Source organism: Phyllobates terribilis, unplaced genomic scaffold (genome assembly GCF_046119375.1).
Source record: "Phyllobates terribilis strain yellow unplaced genomic scaffold, ASM4611937v1 Scaffold_9__5_contigs__length_417890890, whole genome shotgun sequence".
In the NCBI taxonomy this organism is placed as follows: domain Eukaryota; kingdom Metazoa; phylum Chordata; class Amphibia; order Anura; family Dendrobatidae; genus Phyllobates; species Phyllobates terribilis.
Genome location: NW_027362769.1, coordinates 111,962,537 through 111,987,312, shown reverse-complemented (window position 1 = coordinate 111,987,312; position 24,776 = coordinate 111,962,537). Strand labels below are relative to the sequence as shown.

The following is a 24,776-nucleotide window of genomic DNA, read 5'->3' as shown; positions in this document are numbered from 1 at the left end:
CCCCGAGATCGGGAGTGTGCGCAGACCGCTCTGGAGGGCCTCGCAAGGAGGATGGCCCGGGTGCAGCGAGAGACGTTGGCGGAGTGGAGCCGTGAGATGGCCCAGCAGACCGAGACCCGTCAGCGGAGCACGCCACCCAAGACGAGGAGACCGACCGCCTCTGAGGATGGCGCGGGAGGACTCAAGGCCGGAGACGGCGCCGAGAAGGGAGCCGAACGAGTGGAGGCAGGTAAAGGGGACGTCTATACCCCGAGCCGGGAAACCGAGTGCCTGCCCCAGCTCCCCGTCGCAGAGCCCGAAGTCTATCCTGCCGTGCCCGTCGCTGCAACGTCACCGCCGCAGACTAGGCCTCAAACGGGAGCCGCGACCCCTGTGACGTCACACGCCTCGACCCCGAGCGTGACCAAGCAGGAAGTAACACCGGCCTGGTCGCAGGGCCAAGTAGCCCAGGGCGCCGCCGTCCTTACGGTGCCCTTCACCTTCCAGATACCCCCGGCCTGGCCGCAAGGCCCGGGCAACCCGGGCGCTAATACCACCGCGCCCATAAGACCAAAAGTGCCGCATCTGGGAGAAGATCTGTTCGCCCAACATACGTGCCCGGATGGGCAGCCCTTCATATGGCCACCGGAGTTTCACCATCCCCGACTCCGGAGAGAGAGACCCCTGGATGAACCCCTGATCCCGGCTCCAAAGCCCGTAAAGAGGATCTCGCCCCCGCTAGCGGAAGCGCAGTTTGAGTGGGACCCCACCGGAGAAGATCTCATGGGGTTCACTCAGGAGACTCGGGCAGCTGCAGCAGAGCGTGCTGAGTGCTGCCGCCAACAGCTCGAGGTCTTCGAGAGGGAGCGGAGAGAGAGGCGGGTCCGGGAACAGCAAGCTCAAGTAAGGAGCGCGGAGCAGAAGAGCCGGGCCAGGAGAGACCCCCGTGCAGCGCATAGTCCCCGCACCACCGGGACTGTGATAAAGTTTAACATGCAGCATGGGTGGGGCTTCATCCGAGACCACCGCACCCTAGGCGACGTCTTCGTGACGAGGAGAGACGTTGAGTCCCACCTACCGGAGGGACACAGAGGTCGTGACCTTTACATCGGGGACGAGGTCACCTTCACCCGGCACAAGTGTGCCAAAGGACCCTACGCCCTCCATGTGCATCGTCTGATGGAGGAAGAGCTGCGGTGTGAGGAGGAAGAGCAAGAGGACCCGGACGGGTCTGAAGCCAAAGGTAACCATAAAGCAAGAGCAGGAGGACGCCGTCGTTAAGTACAGCGAAGCGGAAGCTGTATATAGTTGCCCGTCGGGGCACCGTAAACTGAAACTGTTACTGTTGCTAAAATAGTCCCCGTTGGGACCAGAAAGTGTGAACTGTTTACCCGTTTATCCCTTAAATCCCACTGACCGAGGACTGAGAGCGGTCATCCCTATTCCCATTACCTGGCCGAGGACTGAGAGCGGCCATATCCCTGTATATAGTTGCGCGTCCTAAAGCGCCCCCTACCGGTTTTATAGGAAAACCATTTGTCTAGAGAGACTGTCGCACTTTACCCGGTCACACGTTGCACAGTGACCGGAGGAGGAGCCAGAGGCGACGAGAATGTTAATATGAAAAGTTTTATATGATGTTTTATATGTTTTATATGTTTATGCAAAAATTTGTATGTTTTGTGGTGTTTTGTTCTTACAGCCCGAGGACGTGCTGTGATTTACCAGGGGGGAATGTAGCACCCTGAGGATTCGGCTGCTACAGGGGTATTGCACCTCAACCCAGAGGTGTGATATTCCACTCCCGGGTAAGGATGGAGTGTGGAACTGAGCTCAGAAAGCTGCATGCACTACACACATCCCATTTCCGAGGAGCAGACCAACGGTACTCCCACTTAGAAATGTGCAGGTACGACCGAGTCTGTTCCTGGCTGGAGTGGGAGGGGGGTGGTACATCCCAAGTAGTGTAGGGGCAGATAGGGGGAGCAGCCTGGGTAAAGATAGGAGCTCATTGGGTGCTGGTCACCTGAGCTCACACATAGAGGGTGTATATAAGGTGGGCACCATCAAAGAACAGGGTCAGTCTGTGAGGAGCCTGAGAGACGTCAGTCAGTCAGCCTTGGCAGAGCAGCCAGAGGAAGAGGAGCAGAGCAGCCCTAGAGAGAGAGAGAGAGGAGAAAGCAAGAAAGACCCAGAGGGGGGAACAGAAAAGGAACTCTGAGAACCCAAAGTCCATCAGCGGGTGAAGAGTTGGCAACTGGGTACCGGATCCCAAGCTGGCAGAGGCTACAGCACACCTTAGCCAGGAACCGGAGGTCGTGGGCAGGATTGATCTGCCACGATCACCCACCACATCTACCCCGAAGGCATACCAAGTGGAGGGTCAGGGAACCCAAGGCCAAGGGTCTCCCAACAGAAGGCCCGAGGGAGCTGGACCTAGGTAGATCCCTGGTGGGGACGGCCAGAGAAAGGACAGAAGGAGAGCTCAGGGTCACGCTCCGGACTCGCTTGGGGGTTGGCTGGATCCAGGACCTGGTGGACGCAGCACGGCTCGGGTGGTCACTTGAAGCTGGAGTGACCGGAACATCAGCAGTGAGTAAATACCCTAAACTGCACAACCCGACTCTGTCTTCATTAACATCTATGCTGCACCACCACAACCCCCATCCTCTGCACCTGACCCCCTGAGGCTATACCCCACCCGTTGGGGGTTATACCATCAAAAGCTGCACCTACACCATCAGCCTCAGCGGACCCTGCTGCAGCGGCGGCCGTAGTGACCGCAACACAACGGGTGGCGTAGTCGACATTAAGAACTTAATAACATCTGTAGGACTGCCACATACTCTGAGCTTGACACCCTGGGCACGGACCGGGTCACAGCCACTCGGAAGACTACAACCCCCATCTGATCCGGCTCCGGGTATTCCCCTAAAGAATATGGCCCAGGGGGCGCGTCATGTATCATGCACTGGGATTGGATACACAGATTGCATCACTCACTGGCATTGGATAAGCAAATGGTGCAGCTCTGCGGGCTGTATCACACATGATGGAATTGGATTCGCAGCTCTGAGGGTTGTATCACACATAATGGGATTAGACATGTGGCTCTAATGGTTGCATTACACATGATGGGATTAGATATGCGTCTCTGAGGGTTTTATCACACATGATGGGAATATTTAAGATGCTCTGCGGGCTGTATCATACATGATGAGATTAGATACGTGGCACTGTGGGCTGCCTTACTCATATTGGGATGAGACTAGTGATGGGCGAACACTAAAATGCTCGGGTGCTCGATGCTCGAGTCAAGCACATTGGAATACTCGGGTGCTCGACCCGAGCAACGAGCCCAATGTAAGTCTATGGGAAACTCGAGTATTTTTTAGACGGCTCCCCCCGGCCATCTGCAGAGGGCCTAAAAATTGGCCAAATCGATGGGAACAGTGCTCAAATGACATGGGAACAGCATGGAGAAGGCCCCTGGAAGCATTTTTGACTCCCAGGTCACTTCTGTCAACAACGTTGTCAGAGTATTACACCACTTTTACGGACTCACAATAAAACATACAAAAACGAAACCAAAATGGATTTTCATGGGAAATATGTTAAGGAACATCCTTTCCAGGGTAATAACTTTTATATAAAGCAAAATAAATAGCCAAAACCAAAAATGCTCCTTCCCACCTTGGGCTATGTTCACACGTAGCGTTTTTGATGCGTTTTTTCACTTTTGCGTTGCTTTCAACCGTGACAAATGCATTCACCAGGAAATGTCATTTTAACATTTTACAACCTTAGCTGGCCATGTGGTGTGTGAGACATGATCAGACACATCCTGTTTCATTTATGAAGGAGGGACTCTGAAAGTCACAAAGCCTATTTTTATAGGGCCATCAGGCGGCCTTTACTATTCTTAAAGGGCCAGCAGTCGGCCCTCACTATTCTTAGAGAGCCATCAGCCGGCTATGTTTTATTGTTCCCATTACTAAAGAGTAGGTCTCCTATACTGTTATTGCATATGCAGTGAGTGGCAGGGCTGCCCAAAATTTGGACGCACCCCAATACCACTTTGAATATTTGGACGCACCCTAATATCCCTTTGAAGAGACTTAGAGGAGGGCCTCCTGAAAACAATGTTCCCATTGTTTTCAGGAGGCTATTCACAAGGAATAGGGCACCCACCCCAGCGTAGGGTTAAGCTGAGTCTCAGTGCAGGGACAGCTTTTCCCTCCTATTCCTTAGTTCTAAGTTGCAGTACATAACAGTATGTCCAGCCTCCCATTCAGGATTTTTGGAGGTTTTTTTCAGAGGTGGAGTCGAAAGCTTTACCACCTCATAGAGATTACGATTGCGCTATTGACTTCGTCCCAGATGTTAAGCTCCTTAAGAGTCGGTTGTTTAATCTGACAATTCCCGAGAGGGAGGCTTTGAAGGAGTACCTTCAGACTAGTTTAGCTGCAGGTCACATAAGACCCTCTAAGTCTCCTGTGGCGGTTGGGTTCTTTTTTGTCAAAAAGAAGGATGGGGGTCTTAGGTCATGTCTGGATTTTCAGGAGATTAATAAGATCACTGTGCGCAATCCTTATCCGTTACCACTTATTCCGGATTTGTTTAACCAATTGACCATAGCTAAAAGGTTTTCTAAGATTGACCTTCGTGGGGCATATAATTTGCTGCGAGTGAACGATGGAGATGAATTGAAGACAGCTTTTAACACCCTGGAAGGTCATTTTGAGTGTTTGGCGATGCCTTTTGGGCTTACCAACGCCCCTGCATTTTTTCAAAATTTCATCAATGACATTCTGAGACCCTTGATCGGTAGGAGTGTTATTGTTTATCTGGATGACATTTTGATTTATTCATCGGATCTTGACTCTCATTGGCAGAGAGTCCGCGAAGTTCTTCAGATACTGAGAGATAAAACACTCTTTGCTAAATTGGAGAAGTGTCAGTTTGCTGTCCCGAAATTTAGTTTTTTTGGGTTACTTTGTCTCTTGTGATGGTTTTGAGATGGACCCGGTGAAAGTTCAGGCTGTGCTGGAGTGGCTGAGGCCTGATGGTTTGAAGTCCGTACAGAAGTTTTTGGGGTTTGCCAATTATTACAGGAGATTCATAAAGAATTTCTCTGTCATCGCTAAACCCATTACTGATCTCACCAAGAAGAATGCTAATACAGTCCAATGGTCCACTGAGGCTATTGAAGCTTACAGTATCTTGTGTCCTAGAGAGGTTTCGGCCCCAAGGATAATTCCTGGGTGAAAGGCCGAGGACTTCTTGGCCTCAAGGCTAATCAAGGCTTTTCACAGGAGATTTCCTGGTAAGGCTTGGCCTAGAGGATCCGGAGGATCCTCGTAAAAGGGGAGGTACTGTTAGAATCTATGTTGTTTTACTATCGGCCATCTTGTTGTGGTTTGCTGGCTTCTAGTCTTTTCCTCTGGTGCTGTGTGGCTTGGTCACGTGATCTCTGCACTCTTTATTACTCAGCACCTGTCTCCCATTACCCGCTGGACATCAGTGTTGTTACGCTCGTGCTCTGGCTAAGTTGCCTTGTTAAGTTCTTTGCTTTGGACAATTGATATCGAGGGACTTCTTGTTCCACCAGTTTTGTTCCCTTTAATCTTCGCTTCTGCAACTAACTTTTCTGTTAGAAGGTCTCCTGTTTTTGCTCCCAGTCCTTAGATCTTTTAGGGACCCCTTTCCCCTTCCTACAGATCTTCGTTTGAGTTCAGTGCAGGAGTTTCGGTGGGGCTATTCACAAGGAATAGGGCACCCACCCCAGCGTAGGGTTAAGCTGAGTCTTAGTGCAGGGACAGCTTTTCCCTCCTATTCCTTAGTTCTAAATTGCAATACATAACACTCCTCGGTTGTCCAACGAACTGTGACCTCTGCCGCCAGCGTTTTCAGATGGGATTTTTTTTAATAGTTCCGCAACAAGGGCCTTCTGGTACCGCCCCATTTTCGTAGACCTGTCCGCCTCAGGAATAAGAGATAGAAAGTTCTCCTTTTAGCGTGGGTCTAGAAGTGTCACCAACCAGTAATGACTGTCACCCAAAATTTTGAGAACGCGAGGGTCATGGGAAAGGCAGCGTAACATAAACTCAGCCATGCGTGCCAGACGGCTAACAGGCAAGACTTGCGTGTCCTCACCAAGAGGATGATTGACCATGCTCTCCTCCTCCTCTCTGTCCTCTGGCCATCCACGCTGAACAGATGGTATGACAGCTGTGCAGGTAGTACTGTCTATAGCGCTTGAAACTAGCTCCTGTTCTTCCTCCTCCTCCTCTTCCTCATTGTCACTCAATCCACGTTGGGATGAGATGAGGCTGGGCTGTGTGTAATCACCCTGTATAGTTCCTTGCTCCATCTCATCGTGCTCCGCCTGCAATGCATCCTCTTTGATTGTGAGCAGAGAGCATTTCAGAAGACAGAGAAGCGGGATTGTGACGCTAATTATGGCGTCATCGCCGCTCACCATCTTGGTGGAGTCCTCAAAGTTTTGGAGGATGGTACATATGTTTGACATCCATGTCCACTCCTGAGGTCTTATGTGTGGAGTCTGAACTGAATACCGATGGCCTTGTTGATGCTGGTACTCAACAACTGCCCTCTTCTGTTCACAAATCCTTCCCAACATCTGCAGTGTAGAGTTTCAACGCATGGGGACATCACACACCAGTCTTTGAGCCGGAAGCTGCAAACCCTGCTGAAACACGGCAAGGGCAGCGGAAGCTGTAGATGACTTTCTAAAATGGGCACACAGGCGGCGTACTTTAACAAGCATATCTGGCAGCTCTGGGTAGGATTTGAGAAACTGCTGAACCACGAGGTTAAGCACATGGGCCAGGCTTGGTACGTGTGTGAGCTCGCCTCGCCTCAGAGCCGCCACCAGGTTCCGGCCATTGTCACACACGACCATGTCTGGCTGTAGGTTCAGCGGTGTGAGCCACATATCTGCCTGCTCTTTCAAAGCTGTCCACAATTCTTCAGCACTGTGCGGTTTGTCACCTAAGCTTATTAGCTTCAGCACAGCCTGTCGCCGCTTGGCCGAGGCTTTGCTGCAGTGCTTCCAGCTTGTGACTGATGTGGTCATTTCGGAGATGGAGGCTGAAGAGGAGAGGGAGGCTGAGGAGGATGAGGTGCAGGAGCTGTAGACTGTGGGGGCAACCCTGATTGACCTAGGGCCCGCAATCCTTGGCATCGGGAGGATGTGTTCCATCTCAAGGTCCGACTGGGTCCCGACTTCCACTATGTTAACCCAGTGTGCCGTTAGCGAGATGTACCGTCCCTGCCCACAAGCACGTGTCCGTGGTTACTTTCCCGGTAACTGCGTTGTTGAGGGCACGGCTAATGTTTTGGGACACGTGCTTTTGTAATGTGAGGACGGCACACCGGGAGAAATAGTGGCGGCTGTGGACCAAGTACCGAGGGACGGCTGCCGCCATCAGGTTGCGGAATGCTTCCGTCTCCACGAGCCTAAAAGGCAACATTTCGAGCGCAAGCAGTCGTGAAATGTGGAGATTTAGTAGTGTGGCTGCGTATTTATGCTTGCGTTCCAAGGACTGGGGTATGAACCACTGAACGCTGCGCTGGGACAAGAACGTGGACGTGCTTCCTGATGCTGCTAGTTGAGAGTGTGCAACGACAGGTGCAGGGCAGGAGGCATCTTCGCATGCACCATGGACAGAGGATTGGCTTGCATGCACAACAGCAGAAGAAGCAATGGTGCCACCCGCAGACATTGTTCCTGGACCCTGGGGTTCGGCCCGCAAAGTCGGGTGCTTTGCTGCCATGTGCCTGATCATGCTAGTGGTGGTCAGGCTGCTAGTTTTGCCACCCCTGCTGATGCTGGCGTGGCAGGTGGTGCAAATGGCCTTTTTGAGATTATCGGCAGAGTCTTTAAAAAACAACCAGACTCGGGAAGGCCTAACAGTTGTACTGGCAACTTCCTTCATCTTGGTGTTACGGGGAACAGTTGCCTGCCTTCTGTCTGCGGCCACCACACTGCTTCTTCCTGCCTGTTGGGGTGCCCTGCCTCCCTCCCCCTGTGTGCTGCTGTCCTCACTCTGCATGTCCTCCTGCCAGGTTGGGTCAGTTACTATATCATCCACCACCTCATCTTCCACTTCCGCACCCTGGTCCTCCTCCTGACTTTCTGGCAATTGTGTCTCATCATCGTCCACCTCTTGTGAAACTTTCCCACCATCACATTTGTGTGACCGTGGCTGCTCAAATATTTGGACATCGCTACATGAGATCTCCTCTTGCCCCGCTTCAAGTGGACCGGGCGAGAGTCCTGAATCTATAAATGGAAAAGTGAATATCTCTTCAGAGTGTCCAAATGTGGGATCAGTTGTCTCCGGGCACTCGGCATAGTGGGAGGAAGAAGGATCAGGGTGAAGAATATGCGGTCCAGACTCACGGCTACTGAGACTTAACCGTGTGGAAGACAGGGTGGTGGTGGCCAAGTGACTGGAAGCATTATCCGCTATCCAACCAACAGCCTTTCGACACTGCTCTGGGTTCAATAGTGGTGTGCTGCGGTCACCTAGGAATTGGGACAGGAAGGTCGGGCGAGAAGATGTGGGTGTTTGTTGTGGCACAATTTCAGCTTGCCCACGGCCTCGGCTTCTGCATGCACCATCACCATCACGTCCAGTTCCCCGTCCCTTGCCATGCGCCTTGCCCATTTTAAATGAGGGACAATATCTTCCACGCTCACTACAAATGGCTGAATTTGGAGCGAAGTTATATGTAATCCGTGTGATGGAGAAACCACAGTTTTAAATACCTGGCCTGTAGGTAACTATTTTGAACAGCAAACCGGTGCCAAAAACTTTGCTGAAACACTGAAAAAAAATTAGAATGGAGGCCAGAAATGGCAGAATTTTCAGAAAACGTATATGTGATCCGTGTGACGGACAAACCACAGTTTTAAATACCTGGCTTGTAGGTAACTATTTTGAACAGCAAACCTGTGCCAAAAACGTTGCTGACACACTGAAAACATTTTTTAATGGAGGCCAAAAATGGCAGTATTTTCATTCAGCGCAATTATATGTGATCCGTGTGACGGACAAACCACATTTTAAATAGCTGGATTTTTAGCGCTGTAAAAAAAATTTGAATGGAGGCCAAAAGTGGCAGTATTTTCACCACAATTATATGTGAATGTGATCCGTGTGACGGAGAAACCACAGTTTTAAATACCTGGCCTGTAGGTAACTATTTTGAACAGCAAACCGGTGTCAAAAACTTTGCTGACACACTGAAAATTTTTTTTAATGGAGGCCAAAAATGGCAGTATTTTCAGCGCAATTATATGTGATCCGTGTGACGGACAAACCACAGTTTTAAATAGCTGGATTTTTAGCGCTGTAATGTGGAAAGGACCTGGCTGTATTCTGCAGTGCCAACAAGCAAACGGCGCAGAAAATCTGTGTTCTCTGGATTGCTTTTTAAGCAAATAATGAGGATTAAGATCCCAAAAAAATTATTCCTGGCCCCTGAGACCTGGGCCTATTTCTAGAAATATCTAACAGCAATAGAAGGCAGAACTGGAATGGAGCCTCTTGTGCTATATGCACTGCAGTCTGCTATATACACTGCCTGCCTATATACACTGCCTGCCTGATATCTCTGCGGATGGATTAGTCCTCAGAAGGACAGTTTGTTGAGATGGATATGTGTAATGTACTAGTTTTCTCCCTACACTACCTAATACACAACCAAATCTCTCTCTAGCTCAGCAGCACCTCTCCCTACACTGCCTGATTGCGGGGTAGACTGATGAGCACAGCGGCGCCAGGTCTGATATAGACCTGATGACACTGTACGGCCAGCCAATCACTGTAATGCCACAACCAACATGGCTGCGGCATTACAGTGAGTGGCAGGCAATCCCTGCATGTTGATTGGCACTCTAAAGAGCGCCAAACATGCAGGGAAGGGACCCGAGCATCCGCCCGAGCATCTCGCAAGTACTCGGCAAGCCCCGAGCATCGAGTACTGAGATGCTCGGGCGAGTAACGAGTACTTGCGAGTATGCTCGCTCATCACTAGGTGAGACACGTTGTTCTGAGGTTTGTATCACACATGATGGGATTATATACGTGGCTCTGAGGGCTGTATCACACATGATGGGATTTGATACGCGGCTTTGCAGGCTGTATTGCACATGATGAGATTAGACACGCAGCTCTGAGGTTTGTATCACACATAATGGAATTAGATACACAGTTCTATGGGTTGTATCACACATGATAAGATTAGATACGCGGCTTTGGGCGGCATCACACATGATGGGCATTATATGCGCTGCACAGCGGGCTGTATCACACATGATGGAAATTAGATATGTGGCTCTGCGGACTGTATCACACATGATGGGATTAGATACGTGGCTCTGTGGGTTGTATCATTTATGATGAGATTAGATTCTCATCTCTGTTATGTCAGTGTAAAGCCTTCTTCAGATATCTTTAACACAGGGACGTCTGAATGAAGCGTTACACTGACATTGCAGAGCTCAGTCAGTGTTCAGAGCACAACAGGGTGATGACTACACTGCTGTGCTCTGAACACTGTGGTGACAGCAGTGGTAAGTGGTGGTCGTCAGCCTGACATTGCAGTCCTAATCCCCGGCTACCGCGCCATTCTCACTGCTGTAAAAAGTCTGTACGCAGTGCTCTCACCGCTTTGAGCAGCGCTGCAGCGGTGACCTCTCCAGTGGTGAGAACAGCACGGTATCCTGACAGCAGCACAATGTCAGGCTGCTGATCACTGCCCTGATACTCACCGCATCCCGGCACCTTCTGTCACTCCTCGTGCTGAACACGGTGAGCAGTGACCGGAAGAGATTGTAGCTCATACACCGACCGCAGACATCTATGCCCGGGGATGCCATATTTGTGCTGTGTAAGTGTCACACTCAATAAATAAATAAGAATGGCAGCCCTAGTGGCTGCAGAAATAAATAAATAAATAAAAGGATGTTAAAACACCACATTTAATTTTGTATTAAAAATAATTGATATTACAAAAATAAAAAGATCCCAGTTTAAGTGGAGACGTGGACCATACATACACAACTTACACAGCTTGGTGCTAGAGAACCTGACCAGGTCTGCTAGCCTGCACCACCGGCCAGCAGCTAACTCCATGACTCCATCCCAGTGGCCCCTGTGTAGGGTTTGTCCTTCATCCATTAACCCCTGTAAAGGAATGTGGAATTACAGTGAGTACGGAAAGTATTCAGACCCCTTTAATTTTTCACTCTTTGTTTCATTGCAGCCATTCTTAGAGCCACCACGTGACCATTTTACAGACCACTTACAACAGAGGTGCAGAACCTATGGCCCATGATGCCTCAATGTGGAAACCTCAACCAAATGGATTCAAACATGATTTTCGGTGACTGGTGGCTTGCCCATGTATATTTTTCATGTTTGAGAGCAGAGTACTAACACACATTACAGAAGCAAAGATGCACAATCTACATTCCCTATCAGTCTTTGGAGTGTGGGAGGAAACCAGAGAACCCAGAGGAAACCCACGCAAACACGAGGAGAACATAAAAACTCTTTGCAGATGTTGTCCATTGTGTGATTTGAACCCTGGACCCCAGCGCTGTAAGGCTGCAGTGCTAACCACTGAGCCACTGTGCTGCCCACGTAATAAAAAGCCTCTTTTCTTGGTGTCATGTTTCATGTTTTTTTCATTTTTGTATTAAGGTGAATTAGAATAAAAGAGTCCCTCTATGATGAGTCTATAGGGTAGAGGTTACTTCATGGGAGGACTTTAAATAATCGCGTTCCATGTTGCTATGACAGTCAAAGCACCGGCCAATCAGCTGCCAGCATATAGTGGAAGATACCATATTTTATATTTTAGGGGGAGAGTAGTGTCTTATAGATGTTTAATTATGTATTATTTTGATGAAGGAACGCGTGAAAGTCAACAAACTCCTCCTCACATGATACAATATATCATTATTACATGTGATTGCATCTAAAAACAGTATGTATTTAGAAGACAGGGGCACTTTAAATAAGAGATGAATACGACCCTCTAGTAAATAGTTCTGACCAGTGAGCGATGGCATCACAAACTGCCGCATGATGTAACAATCCAAACATTCCATCTCTATGGCAACCGGACATTCCGCCAGTAACCGTTTTACTGACACAGTGAAAACGCAACATTTCGTATTCACTTTCAGTGAAGTGAGAACCAAAATTCGAGATTGTTATCCGCAATAATGACTGAAAGAAGGTCTACCAGAGCAAATAAAGGGGCCAGATACAAGGAATATGTAGCTGATGGCCTGCTCATTTTTTTCTGGGAAAAGGAAAAACCATGTAAGTGTAAAGTGTAGATGTAAAATAGTTGTACAAAAAATTCCATTAAAGGGAACCCGGTCATTATATTAATACTTACCGAGCTATGGGCAGCATAAGTCAGAGCTTGGTGCACGACTGCAGCCAGCTGTGGTTTTTTCTGAAATGCTCCGTCGGCTCCCCCCCCCCCGCACCACTTTAGTTGATTGACAGGTTTCTCAAGTGTGAACATAGGGAGCGATCTGTCAATCACCTGGAGCGAGGCAGGGATAAGATGGTCATCGGACAGTGACAGGGAGACAGACGGCTATTTAAACACCAGAGAATTTTTAGAGAAAAACATAACTGGCTGCAATTACCACCAATATTCCTAGTAAAATAGATATAAATTACTGATAAGGGAAAAAACCCTCTGGAAGAAAGTCCAAGTTAGAATGCAAACCCCAAATCAGCTGTTATTGTTTCCTAAGCAGATAATTCTCCTAATATTCCCCATTATTTCCAATAGTAGCTGTTCGTCGTATTGAAACAACATATCCAAGAAAGAGAAGAACCCTAAAATTCTTTCTGGAGCAGGCCGCCGTACTCCCTGAAATCGGAGATCCCAATACAGAGGTAGACTGCATACTGTACACGACGTAAGTCACCATTTGTATAGTACTGTACCTGCTGTGTCAGAGGGGTCATTTACTTTTATGTCCATGTATCAGGGATAGAAGGGGTCTTGTCTCCTTATATCTACAGTACAGAATCTCACAGTTCTTAATGCATTCATTGTCTACTCTAAATAGAGATGAGATTGACGCATCGCTCGGACTTGTGGAACTATCAAGACAATTTGAGGAGAAAAGAATCCCGAACCAGTGAGTTACTCTCAGTGATGGCACCGGCCTGACTATAACTTCATCTTAGCTTATTTCTTGAGAAAGGGATAAAACGTAACTTATAATCACCAAGCATTAAACAACCCCAATAAATAAGTACAATTACTGCACTGAAGTACAAGTCCTGATTCCACAATGTGTCACTCAGGAGATGACTGATACAAACGTAAACAAAATACATACAAATACCCGACGTCTCTTAAGCCTCATAGGTTGTGTACATCAAAGCAACAACTCTCCCTTAAAGATCTCTAGTCTCTAAGCGTTTCAATATCTCACTAGTAGACAACTCATTAGGAGACATCTATTTACAAAGAACTATTATAATACTTAAGTATTATGTAACTCTAAAAGTATTAAAAACTACCATAAATAAAAATAAAAAAAAATCCACAAGCAAATGTGTGTAGGATCTAGTATTAATGCACCTAAACTTCAATAATCCAGTAGGCGACTATGTTCACTACCGCACACTCAAATAAATCCACAGGGCAGTTACTGTTGTGCTAGAATATATAATTTATATGCTGAGCTTCCTTACTCCAGCATACTATATCAGCACTAAAGGAAAGATCACATTTAATCAATGCCCCTTATGCTGACAATTTATTGTCCCTGTGATCCTGCCGCCATAGTATATTAGACAACTTTCGACTGATCGTGTAACTATCCATATGATATATCAGTCGCTCTATTTTCATGGAGTATCCAAATGCATGCTAAGATCATCATCTCGTTTACGATGAGGTCCCCTTTACCTCCTCAGTCGGGGCATTCAATAATGTCCCTCACAGTGAGAGTCATTGCACATAAGCAATGGTATTATCTGCCCTATCAGTCCGATCATTCACCAACGACAGCACACAGTGAGGGTCCAGCTATCATCTATATTGTAAATGTCCCTTATTGTAAATGCCTATAATTCACATTCAGAGTCTAGCATATATCACACTAAACTGCGATCAGGCCCTCACTATTACAAGCATATTGTTATTAGCTCATTTGCCTTCTACCAGAAGTTGTCACACAACATTCAAGTGTGCATAACGCCAAAGATGCTCCCTGCATGGACTATCGTATATAATGAATAGCACCAACAACATGCCCGTTATTTAAAGATAAGGTCACGCCCATTCGCTGACGTCAGACCTGCACGCCTAACCCTAATGTATTTATTGTCTAACCTAAACAGAGATGAGATTGATGTCGAGCTCGCGATTATTGAGCTATCAAGAAGATGTGAGGAGCACAGAAGATCTGAGCAGTGAGTTACAATCAGTGATGGCACCAGCCTCACACTATAACCTCATCTCAAGATCTTATTTCTTGTCCGTTACACATGTAGAAAGTCTGGATTTTTTATTCCTTCTTCAGGGCTGAAAAACCAAAAATGAAGAACGACTCAAGGAAAAGAGCTGATAAGACCAGCAAGCCGCCCCCCAAGAAAAGAGCAAAAAAGAGCAACTACCAGTCACCACCATAATTTACCATATTTCTATTATCTATTTTATTTATAGAGCTAGTTTTTTATTCTGATAGTTTTTAGTTTTAGTTAATGATTGAGCGCTTATTTCTATAGTTATAATTATTTCTATATTTTTAAATCTATTTATATTTTTGTATATTTCGCATTTATTATAAATAAGAGATCTATATTTTTATACGAAAGCGGATAACATCCACGAGCCAGTACCATCTATGGCTAACATCCATCGGCCAGTAACAATTATACCTAAAATCCATCGGACAGTAACAACTATGCCTAACATTCATCAGCCAGTAACAATTATGCCTACCGTCCATCTGCCAGTAACAACTATGCCTAACATCCATCTGCCAGTAACAACTATGCCTAATATCCATCTGCCAGTAACAACTATGCCTAACATCCATCGGCTAGTAACAGCTATGCCTAACATCCATCTGCCAGTAACAATTATGCCTAACATCCATCTGCCAGTAACAACTATGCCTAATATCCATCTGCCAGTACCATTGATGGCTAAACTCAACCTGCCAGTACCATCTACCGATAACTTCCACCTACCAGTAACAATGATGCCTAATTTTGACCTGCCTGTACCATCTATACCCAACTTCCACCTGCCAATTCCATCTACGGCTAATATCCACCTGCTGTTATCATCTATGCATAACTTCCTCCTGCCAGAACAACCACCGCCAGCCACCACCATAATTTAACATTTTTTTTATTCATTTTTTTATAAAGCTAGTTTTTTATTCTTATACATCTATTGGTATTTTTAGATTTAGTGAATGTCATATTTATTTTTCAATTTTTTGCTCAATTTATATTTTTTTATATTTTGTATATAGTGTAAATATTGTAAATAAAAGATATATATTTTTATACAAAAGCGTTGGTTGTGGATTGTGTTCTTTATTTCTCTATAAATTTGCTTTGACCTAAGAGATGATGATTAGTGTTGAGTGAGCACTAAAATCCTCGGGTGCTCGAAGCTCGGGCCGAGCTCACCGTGATACTCGGGTGCTCGACCCGAGCAACGAGCCCAATGTTAGTCTATGGGAGACCCGAGCATTTTTGCGGCGGCACTCCCGGCAGTCTGTAGAAAGCCTAAAAAGTGCCCAAAACGATAGTGTCAGTGCTCAAATGACATGGGGACAGCATGGGGATCGCCCCAGGAAGCATTTCTGACCCCCAGGTCACTGCTGTAAACAACGTGGTCAGAGGTATTAAGCCACTTTTACGGGCTCACAATAAAATGTTCAAAAACAAAACTGAAACTGCTTTCCTGTGAAATATGTTAAGGAACATCCTTTCCAGGGTAAAGACTTGTGTATAAGGTAAAATAAATAACCAAAAACAAAAATACTCCTCCACACCTTGGGCTATGTTCACAAGTAGCTTTTTCTTATGCCTTTTTGCACTTTTGTATTGCTTTCAACCGTGACAAATGCATTCACCGGGAAATGTCATTTTAACATTTTACAACCTTATCTGCCATGTGCTGTGTGACACATGCATACAGTGCTGAAAAGACATGGGAACAGCATGGGGAAGACCCCTAGAAGCATCACTGACACCCAGGTCACTGCCTAAGGCTATGTGCCCACGATGCGTTTTCCAAGCGTTTACGCTGCGGAATTTCTGCAGCGTAAACGCTTGGGAAACGCTTGGTAAACCTTCCCCATGGTCTCCAATGCAATTCCGCACTTTCAATGCCCATGTTGCATATTTTTCCGCAGCGTTTATGCTGCGCTCAAACATACGCAGCATGTCCATTAATTTTGCGGACACGCAGCGTAATCGCCGCCATTGACTTGCATTAGAACGCGCCAATTCCGCAAGACTGCATCTGTACTTGCGTAATTGGCGCGTTCTAATGTGCGGATGGTACCCAAGTCTGGAGGAGAGGAAACTCTCATCCAGACCTGGGTACCATAGAATCTGTAAAAAAAAGAATTTAAAATAAAAAATAAAGTTTATACTCACCTTCCGATGTCCTCCCGGTGTTTTGTCCACGCCGTCCGGTCTCTTGCAATGTTCGCGCTGTTGTGAAGGACCTGCCATGACGTCACTGAGTCATGTGACCCATCACATGACTTAATGACGTCACCGCAGGTCCTTCACACCACCGCAAGCAATGCAAGAGACCGGACGCAGCAGAGATGACACCGGGAAGACACCGGAAGGTGAGTATAATCTTTTTTTTAATTTTTTACCATTCTTATTCTTTTTCTTAACTATTACTTGGTCACACTATATAAATCCATTCCATGCCGGTTGCATGGATTTATATAGTGTGACCAACTTGTCAAGCACTTTTCCAAGTGATGCTAAAATCGCTTGGAAAACTGCTTGAAAAAACGCATGCAAAAACGCATGTAAAAAGCTTCTCTCTTGCCGAAAAAAAGCATGTAAATCTGCATGCGTTTTTTTCTGCCAGAGAGAGGCAAAAACGCTCTGCATCAAATCTGCTACGTGGGCACATAGCCTAAAAGTGTGCCCATCAGAAGTGATTCTTGCCGCATCAGAAGATGCAGACTTGCAACTATCCCCGTGCAAGTCCTTGTCCCAGGGCAGTGTTCAATTGTACCTCCCCCATTCCTTGCAGTGCAAGCGCAAGTATGCAGCCTGCCACCCACCCACCCCCAGGCTGCAATACCATACTGCTTGCTTTCTTGCCTAAAAGGCCCAATTTCAAGTGCATGTAGAGGCGGAATCAGGCCACCACGTCATGGCTGCGTCGGCGGCCTGGTATCCATACTCAGTCCCCAGCCGCCCAGCGGCCGGGTGTCCACGCTTGGTCCCCAGCCGCCAGGGGGCGGCCGGGTGTCCATACTCGGTCCCCAGCCGCCCCGCGGCCCCACACACAGTCCCCAGCCGCCTGGGGGCGGCCGGGTGTCCCTAAACAGTCCCCAGCCGCCCCTATTTGTCCCGGTGCGCCTTATACACAAGCGCGCATACCAAAACTTTACCTGTGCCCTCCCCAGTGCATTTAGGGGGAAGGACAGCCTAACCACAAACACGTGGACAAATGAATGTGGCCAGGGATGATCCATCTCACTGACGCCTTCACACTGGGTTAATATTGTGGAAGCCAGGACACAGTTGGACACTGGGATGCAACACGTCCTCCAGACATAGAGGATTGCGGGTCCTGGGTCAATCAGGTTTCAACACAAAGTTTAGAAGGTAGACAGCAGCAGTAGTCGGCCTCCTACACAACGAGTAAATTATTCATGATCATGAGGCCATCCATCTCCTTAGCTTTCTGTTCCTTGGAATGCAAGCGCATGTATGTAGTAGCGGCTAGGCCTGAGGTGGTCAGCGTTTTGGCGCATATCCTACCTCCTCCGAGGATTGCTGGATGTTTTCCTGCTACTATCCCAGTTCTATGACTCCCGTTAAACCAAAGCTTCAGGTGATGAATGAAGGATGAGGTGGTGGCAAAGGAGAAAGAGCAGGAGGAACAGGGACCATTCACATCAATATCAGGCCAGTCAACCACACATGTCTTGTAGGATATGTTTCTGTACCAAAAGGAGCAGTTTGGCTACAAAGTTATAGGGCATACAGTGAGTGCAATGCCTACCAAAAAATTCGAGGCACTCCAATGCCCCTTGGAAGTGACATAGAGGTCAGAGGGCCTTAACTAAACCGTTTTTTCCATTTATAGCAACTGGGTCTCCTGTACACTGTTGGCCTAAGCAGTGAATGGAAGGCTTTCCAAAAATTATAAGGAACTGCAATTCCCCTTGAAACAGACGTGGATTACAGCGTATTAAAAACCTTCTACCCATTATTGGGGAGTGGGTCTCCCTTACTGTTCGCCTATGCATTGAAAAGCGAAAGCTGACTAAAATTAGGAGGAAATGCAATGCCCGTTGGAAGAGTCGTGGAGGTTAGAGGTAATTAAAAACAACACTTCAATGCCCCTTGAAAGAGCTGTGGAGTTCAGAGTGGTTTAACCAGACGGTTTTAATGCCCCTTGGAAGAGTGGTGGAGGTCGCAGCTGATTAAAAAGACAATATCAATGCCCCTTGGAAGAGCTGTGGAGTTCACAGTGGTTTAACCAGACGGTTTTAATGCCCCTTGGAAGAGTGGTGGAGGTCGCAGCTGATTAAAAAGACAATATCAATGCCCCTTGGAAGAGTGGTGGAGGTCGCAGTGGAATAAAAAGACAATATCAAGGCCCCTTGGAAGAGTGGTGGAGGTCTCAGTGGAATATAAAGACAATATCAATGCCCCTTGGAAGAGCTGTGGAGTTCAGCGTGGTTTAACCAGACGGTTTTAATGCCCCTTGGAAGAGCTGTGGAGTTCAGAGTGGTTTAACAAGACGGTTTTAATGCCCCTTGGAAGGGTTGTAGAGGTCGCAATGAAATAAAAAGACATTATCAATGCCCCTTGGAAGAGTGGTAGAGGTCGCAGTGGAATAAAAAGACAATATCAATGCCCCTTGGAAGAGTGGTGGATGTCGCAGCTGATTTAAAAGACAATATCAATGCCCCTTGGAAGAGTGGTGGAGGTCGCAGTGGAATAAAAAGACAATATCAATGCCCCTTGGAAGAGCTGTGGAGTTCAGAGTATTTAACCAGACGGTTTTAGTGCCCCTTGGAAGAGCTGTGGAGTTCAGAGTGGTTTAACAAGACGGTTTTAATGACCCTTGGAAGAGTGGTAGAGGTCGCAGTGAAATAAAAAGACAATATCAATGCCCCATGGAAGAGTGGTGGAGGTCGCAGTGGAATAAAAAGACAATATCAATGCCCCTTGGAAGAGTGGTGGAGGTCGCAGTGGAATAAAAAGACAATATCAATGCCCCTTGGAAGAGTGGTGGAGGTCGCAGTGGAATAAAAAGACAATATCAATGCCCCTTGGAAGAGTGGTGGAGGTCGCAGTGGAATAAAAAGACAATATCAATGCCCCTAGGAAGAGTGGTGGAGGTTACAGTGAAATAAAAAGACAATATCAATGCCGCTTGGAAGAGCTGTGGAATTCAGAGTGGTTTAACCAGACGGTTTTAATGCCCCTTGGAAGAGTGGTGGAGGTCGCAGCTGATTAAAAAGACAATATCAGTGCCCCTTGGAAGAGTGGTGGAGGTCGCAGTGAAATAAAAAGACAATATCAATGCCCCTTGGAAGAGTGGTGGAGGTCGCAGTGGAATAAAAAGACAATATCAATGCCCCTTGGAAGAGCTGTGGAGTTCAGAGTATTTAACCAGACGGTTTTAATGCCCCTTGGAAGAGCTGTGGAGTTCAGAGTGGTTTAACAAGACGGTTTTAATGACCCTTGGAAGAGTGGTAGAGGTTGCAGTGAAATAAAAAGACAATATCAATGCCCCATGGAAGAGTGGTGGAGGTCGCAGTGGAATAAAAAGACAATATCAATGCCCCTTGGAAGAGTGGTGGAGGTCGCAGTGGAATAAAAAGACAATATCAATGCCCCTTGGAAGAGTGGTGGAGGTCGCAGTGGAATAAAAAGACAATATCAATGCCCCTTGGAAGAGTGGTGGAGGTCGCAGTGGAATAAAAAGACAATATCAATGCCCCTAGGAAGAGTGGTGGAGGTTACAGTAAAATAAAAAGACAATATCAATGCCCCTTGGAAGAGCTGTGGAGTTCAGAGTGGTTTAACCAGACGGTTTTAATGCCCCTTGGAAGAGTGGTGGAGGTCGCAGCTGATTAAAAAGACAATATCAGTGCCCCTTGGAAGAGTGGTGGAGGTCGCAGTGGAATAAAAAGACAATATCAATGCCCCTTTGAAGACTGGTGGAGGTCGCAGTGGAATAAAAAAACAATATCAATGCCCCTTGGAAGAGCTGTGGAGTTCAGAGTGGTTTAACCAGACAGTTTTAATGCCCCTTTGAAGAGCTGTGGAGTTCAGAGTGATTTAACAAGATGGTTTTAATGCCCCTTGGAAGAGCTGTGGAGTTCAGAGTGGTTTAACAAGATGGTTTTAATGCCCCTTGGAAGAGTGGTGGAGGTCGCAGTGGAATAAAAAGACTATATCAATGCCCCTTGGAAGAGTGGTGGAGGTCGCACTGGAATAAAAAGACAATATCAATGCCTCTTGGTAGAGTGGTGGAGGTTACAGTGGAATAAAAAGACAATATCAATGCCACTTGGAAGAGCTGTGAAGTTCAGAGTGGTTTAACCAGACGGTTCTAATGTCCCTTGGAAGAGTGGTGGAAGTCGCAGTGGAATAAAAAGACAATATCAATGAGCCATGGAAGAGACGTGGAGGTCACAGTAGCTTAACAATCCGGTTTTAATGCCCCTTACAAGAGCCATGCAGTACAGCATCTTAAAAACATTATTCCCATTATTGGGGAGTGGGACTTCCATAGTCTTTGCCTATGCCTTCCAAGCAAAAGCTGCCAAAAATTAGGACGGAGGAACTTGCAATGCTAGCAAACAAGAGCCATGCAGTACAGCATCTTAAAAACATTATTCCCATTATTGGGGAGTGGGTCTCCCATAGTCTTTGCCTATGCCTTCCAAACAAAAGCTGCCAAAAATTAGGATGGAGAAACTTGCAATGCCCCTTACAAGAGCCACACAGTACAGCAACTTAAAAACATTATTCCCATTATTGGGGAGTGGGTTTCCCATAGTCTTTGCCTATGCCTTCCAAGCAAAAGCTGCCAAAAATTAGGATGGAGGAACTTGCAATGCTGGCAACATGGACTAAGGTCACCCTGGTGGTATAGTGGTGGTGGAGACTGAGGATAAGGAGAAGAGCAAAATACAGCTGAAATTAGGAAGCGTATACCCATGTGTGGGTGTGAAGCGGTGCATGGGAATACACCTCCCGAAATAACACAGTGATTTTGACTTTATGTTACTCTGCTGTCATTTGGTGGTGTTGAGAAGTCTCGCCCAATCCAGCCCTTGTTCATTTTGATAAGGGTCAGCTTGTCAGCATTGTCACTTGACAGGCGAGTGCGCTTATCAGTTATAATTCCCCCAGCGGCACTTGAAACATGCTCCGATAACACGCTAGCGGCAGGGCAGGCCAGGACCTCCAAGGCGTACAGAGCGAGTTTATTACAAGTGTCCAGCTTGGATACTCAAAAATTAAAAGGCACAGAGGAATCACGGAGGACGCTGGTACGGTCGGCGAGGTACTCCCTCACCATCTTTTGAAACTTTCCACTCCTTGTGAGAATACCCCACGCCTCAGGGCCTGTAAGCTGGGCGGGTCTCAGAAAACTGTCCCAGAACGTTGACAGTGTTCCCCTGCCTCTGCTGGATTAGAGTTGCATCTCTCTCGCCTGTACGCCTTGGTTGGGCAACGAACTGTGACCTCTGCCGCTAGCGTGTTCAGATGGGAATTTTTTTAACAGTTCTGCAGCAAGGGCCTTCTGGTACTGCCCCATTTTTGTAGACCTCTCCACCTCAGGAATAAGAGAGTGAAAGTTCTCCTTGTAGCGGGGGTCTAAAAGTGTCACCAACCAGTAATGACTGTCACCCAACATTTTGACAATGCGAGGGTCACGGTTAAGGCAGCGTAACATAAAGTCAGCCATCCGTGCCAGACTGGTAACGGGCAAGACTTCCGTGTCCTCACCAAGATGACGACTGACCATGCTTTCCTCCTCCTCCTCCTCCCTCCTGTCCTCAGGCCACCCACACTGAACCGACGGTATGACAGTTGTACAGGTACTACCGTCTACAGCGCATGATACCAGCTCCTGTTCTTCCTCCTCCTCCTTCTCTTCCTCATTGTCCCCCAATGCACGTTGTGATGAGATGAGGCTGGACTGTGTGTAATCGCCCGCTACGGCTTCTTGATCCATCTCATCATACTCTAGCTGCAATGCCTCCTCTTTAATTCTCTGCAGAGAGCGTTGCAAAAGACAGACAAGTGGGATGCTGATGCTAATGATGGCGTCATCGCCACTCACCATCTTGGTGGACTCCTCAAAGTTTGTCGAGATGGTACATATGTCAGACATCCGGGTCCACTCCTGAGGTCTTATGTGTGGAGTCTGACCTGAATATAGACGGCCTTGTTGCAGCTGTTACTCTACAACTGCTCTCTTCTGCTCACCTTTGCAACATGTGGAGGGTAGAGTTCCAACGTGTGGGGACATCACACACCAGTCAGTGTGCCGGAAGCTGCAAACGCTGCTGCAACACAGCAAGGGCGGCGGAAGCTGTAGCCGACTTGCGAAAATGAGCTGACAGGCGGCGTACTTTGACGAGCAGATCTGGCAACTCTGGGTACGATTTAAGAAACCGCTGAACCACGAGGTTAAGCACATGAGCCAGGCATGGTACGTGTGTGATCTCGCCTCACCTCAGAGCCGCTATTGTCACACACGACCATGCCTGGATGTAGGTTCAGAGGACTCAGCCACAGATCTGCCTGCTCTTTCACAGCTGTCCACAACTCACAAGCAGTGTGAGGTTTATCACCTAAGCTTATGAGTTTCAGCACAGCCTGTTGCCGCTTGGCTGAGGCAGTACTGCAGTGCTTCCAGCTTGTAACTGATGTGGTGATATCTGAGATGGAGGCTGAACATGAGGAGGAGGAGGATGATGATGCGCAGGAGCTGTACACTGTGGGGGAACTCTGACTGACATAGGGCCCGCAATCCTCGGTGTGGGGAGGATGTGTTCTGTCCCAAGGTCCGACTGGGTACCGGCTTCCACTATGTTTACCCAGTGTGCCGTCAGGGAGATGTACCGTCCCTGGCCACAAGCACTTGTCCACGTGTCCGTTGTCAGGTGGACTCTCCCAGTAACTGCGTCGTTGAGGGCACGGCAGATGTTTTGGGACACGTGCTTGTGTAGTGCGGGGATGGCACATCAGGCAAAATAGTGTCGGCTGGGGACCGAGTACCGAGGGACGGCCACCGCCATAAGGTTGCGGAAGGATTCCGTCTCCACCAGCCTAAAAGGCAGCATTTCCAACGCAAGCAGTCGTGAAATGTGCGAATTTAGGACTGTGGCCTGTGGGGCGTTGGCTGCGAATTTGCGCTTTCATTCAAAGGTCTGGGATATGGACAATTGAACGCTGCAGTGGGACGTGGACGTTGATGCTGTTTCTTGAGAAACTGCCAGAACAAGTGAAGACTGAGAGGAGGGGGCATCTTTGTATGCAGTATGGAAAGGGGATTGCGTTGCATGCACAACAGCGGAAGAAGCAGTGGTGACACCCGCTGACACTGCTCGTGGACCCTGGGGTTCGCCCCACAAAGTCGGGTGCTTTGCTGACATGTGCCTGATCATGCTAGTGGTGGTCAGGCTGGTAGTTTTGTCACCCCTGCTGATGCTGGCCTGGCAGGTGGTACAAATGGCATTTTGGGGTTATCAGCAGAGTCTTTAAAAAAATTCCAGACTCTGGAAGACCTACCGGTTGTACTGGCAACGTCCCTCGTGTTGGTGTTACGGGGAACAGTTGCCCGCCTTCTGTCTGCGGCCACTACACTGCTTCTTCCTGCCTGTTGGGGTACTCTGCCTCCCTCCCCCTGTGTGCTGCTGGCCTCGCTCTGCGTGTCCTCCTGCCTCGTTGGGTCAGTTACTAGATCATCCACCACCTCCTCCTCTTCCACTTCCGCACCACGGTCCTCCTCCTCACTTTGTGGCAATTGTTTCTCGTCATCATCCACCTCTTGTGACAAATTGCCAGCGTCGCCTTCCTGTGGCCGTGGCTGTTCAAATATTTGGCCATTGCTACAAGGGATCTCCTCTTCTACCACTTCAAGCCTAGCAGGCGAGGGGCCCAAATATGGAAATGGACCAGTGAACAGCTCTTCAGAGTGTCCAACTGTGGGATCAGTTGCTGTCTGACGACACTTTGCATGGTGGGAGGAAGGAGCATCAGGGTGAGAAGGAGTATGCGGTCAAGACTCATGGCTACTAAGACTTGACCGTGTGGAAGACACACAGGAGGTGGTGGTGCCCAGGTGACTGGAAGTATTATCTGCTATCCAATTAATAACTTCACACTTATCACTTCGCAATAGTGGTGTTGTTGTGTGCTTCCCTAGTAATTCGGTCAAGAACTGGGAGAGAGAAGTTGTGGCTGTTGGTTGTGGCACATTTTCACCTTGGCCACGGCCCCGTCCTCTGCACACAC

General features: G+C 47.8%; 1 long non-coding RNA gene across 1 annotated transcript in view; it reads right to left on the bottom strand.

Annotated features, from left to right (window-relative positions):
- LOC141160866 (uncharacterized) overlaps nucleotides 1-24,776 on the bottom strand; it is a 131,127-nt gene that overhangs the window by 80,260 nt on the left and 26,091 nt on the right. The window contains exon 2 of the long non-coding RNA XR_012250549.1: nucleotides 11,081-11,198. This is a non-coding gene — a long non-coding RNA (uncharacterized lncRNA). The remainder of the gene's footprint in view (nucleotides 1-11,080; nucleotides 11,199-24,776) is intronic.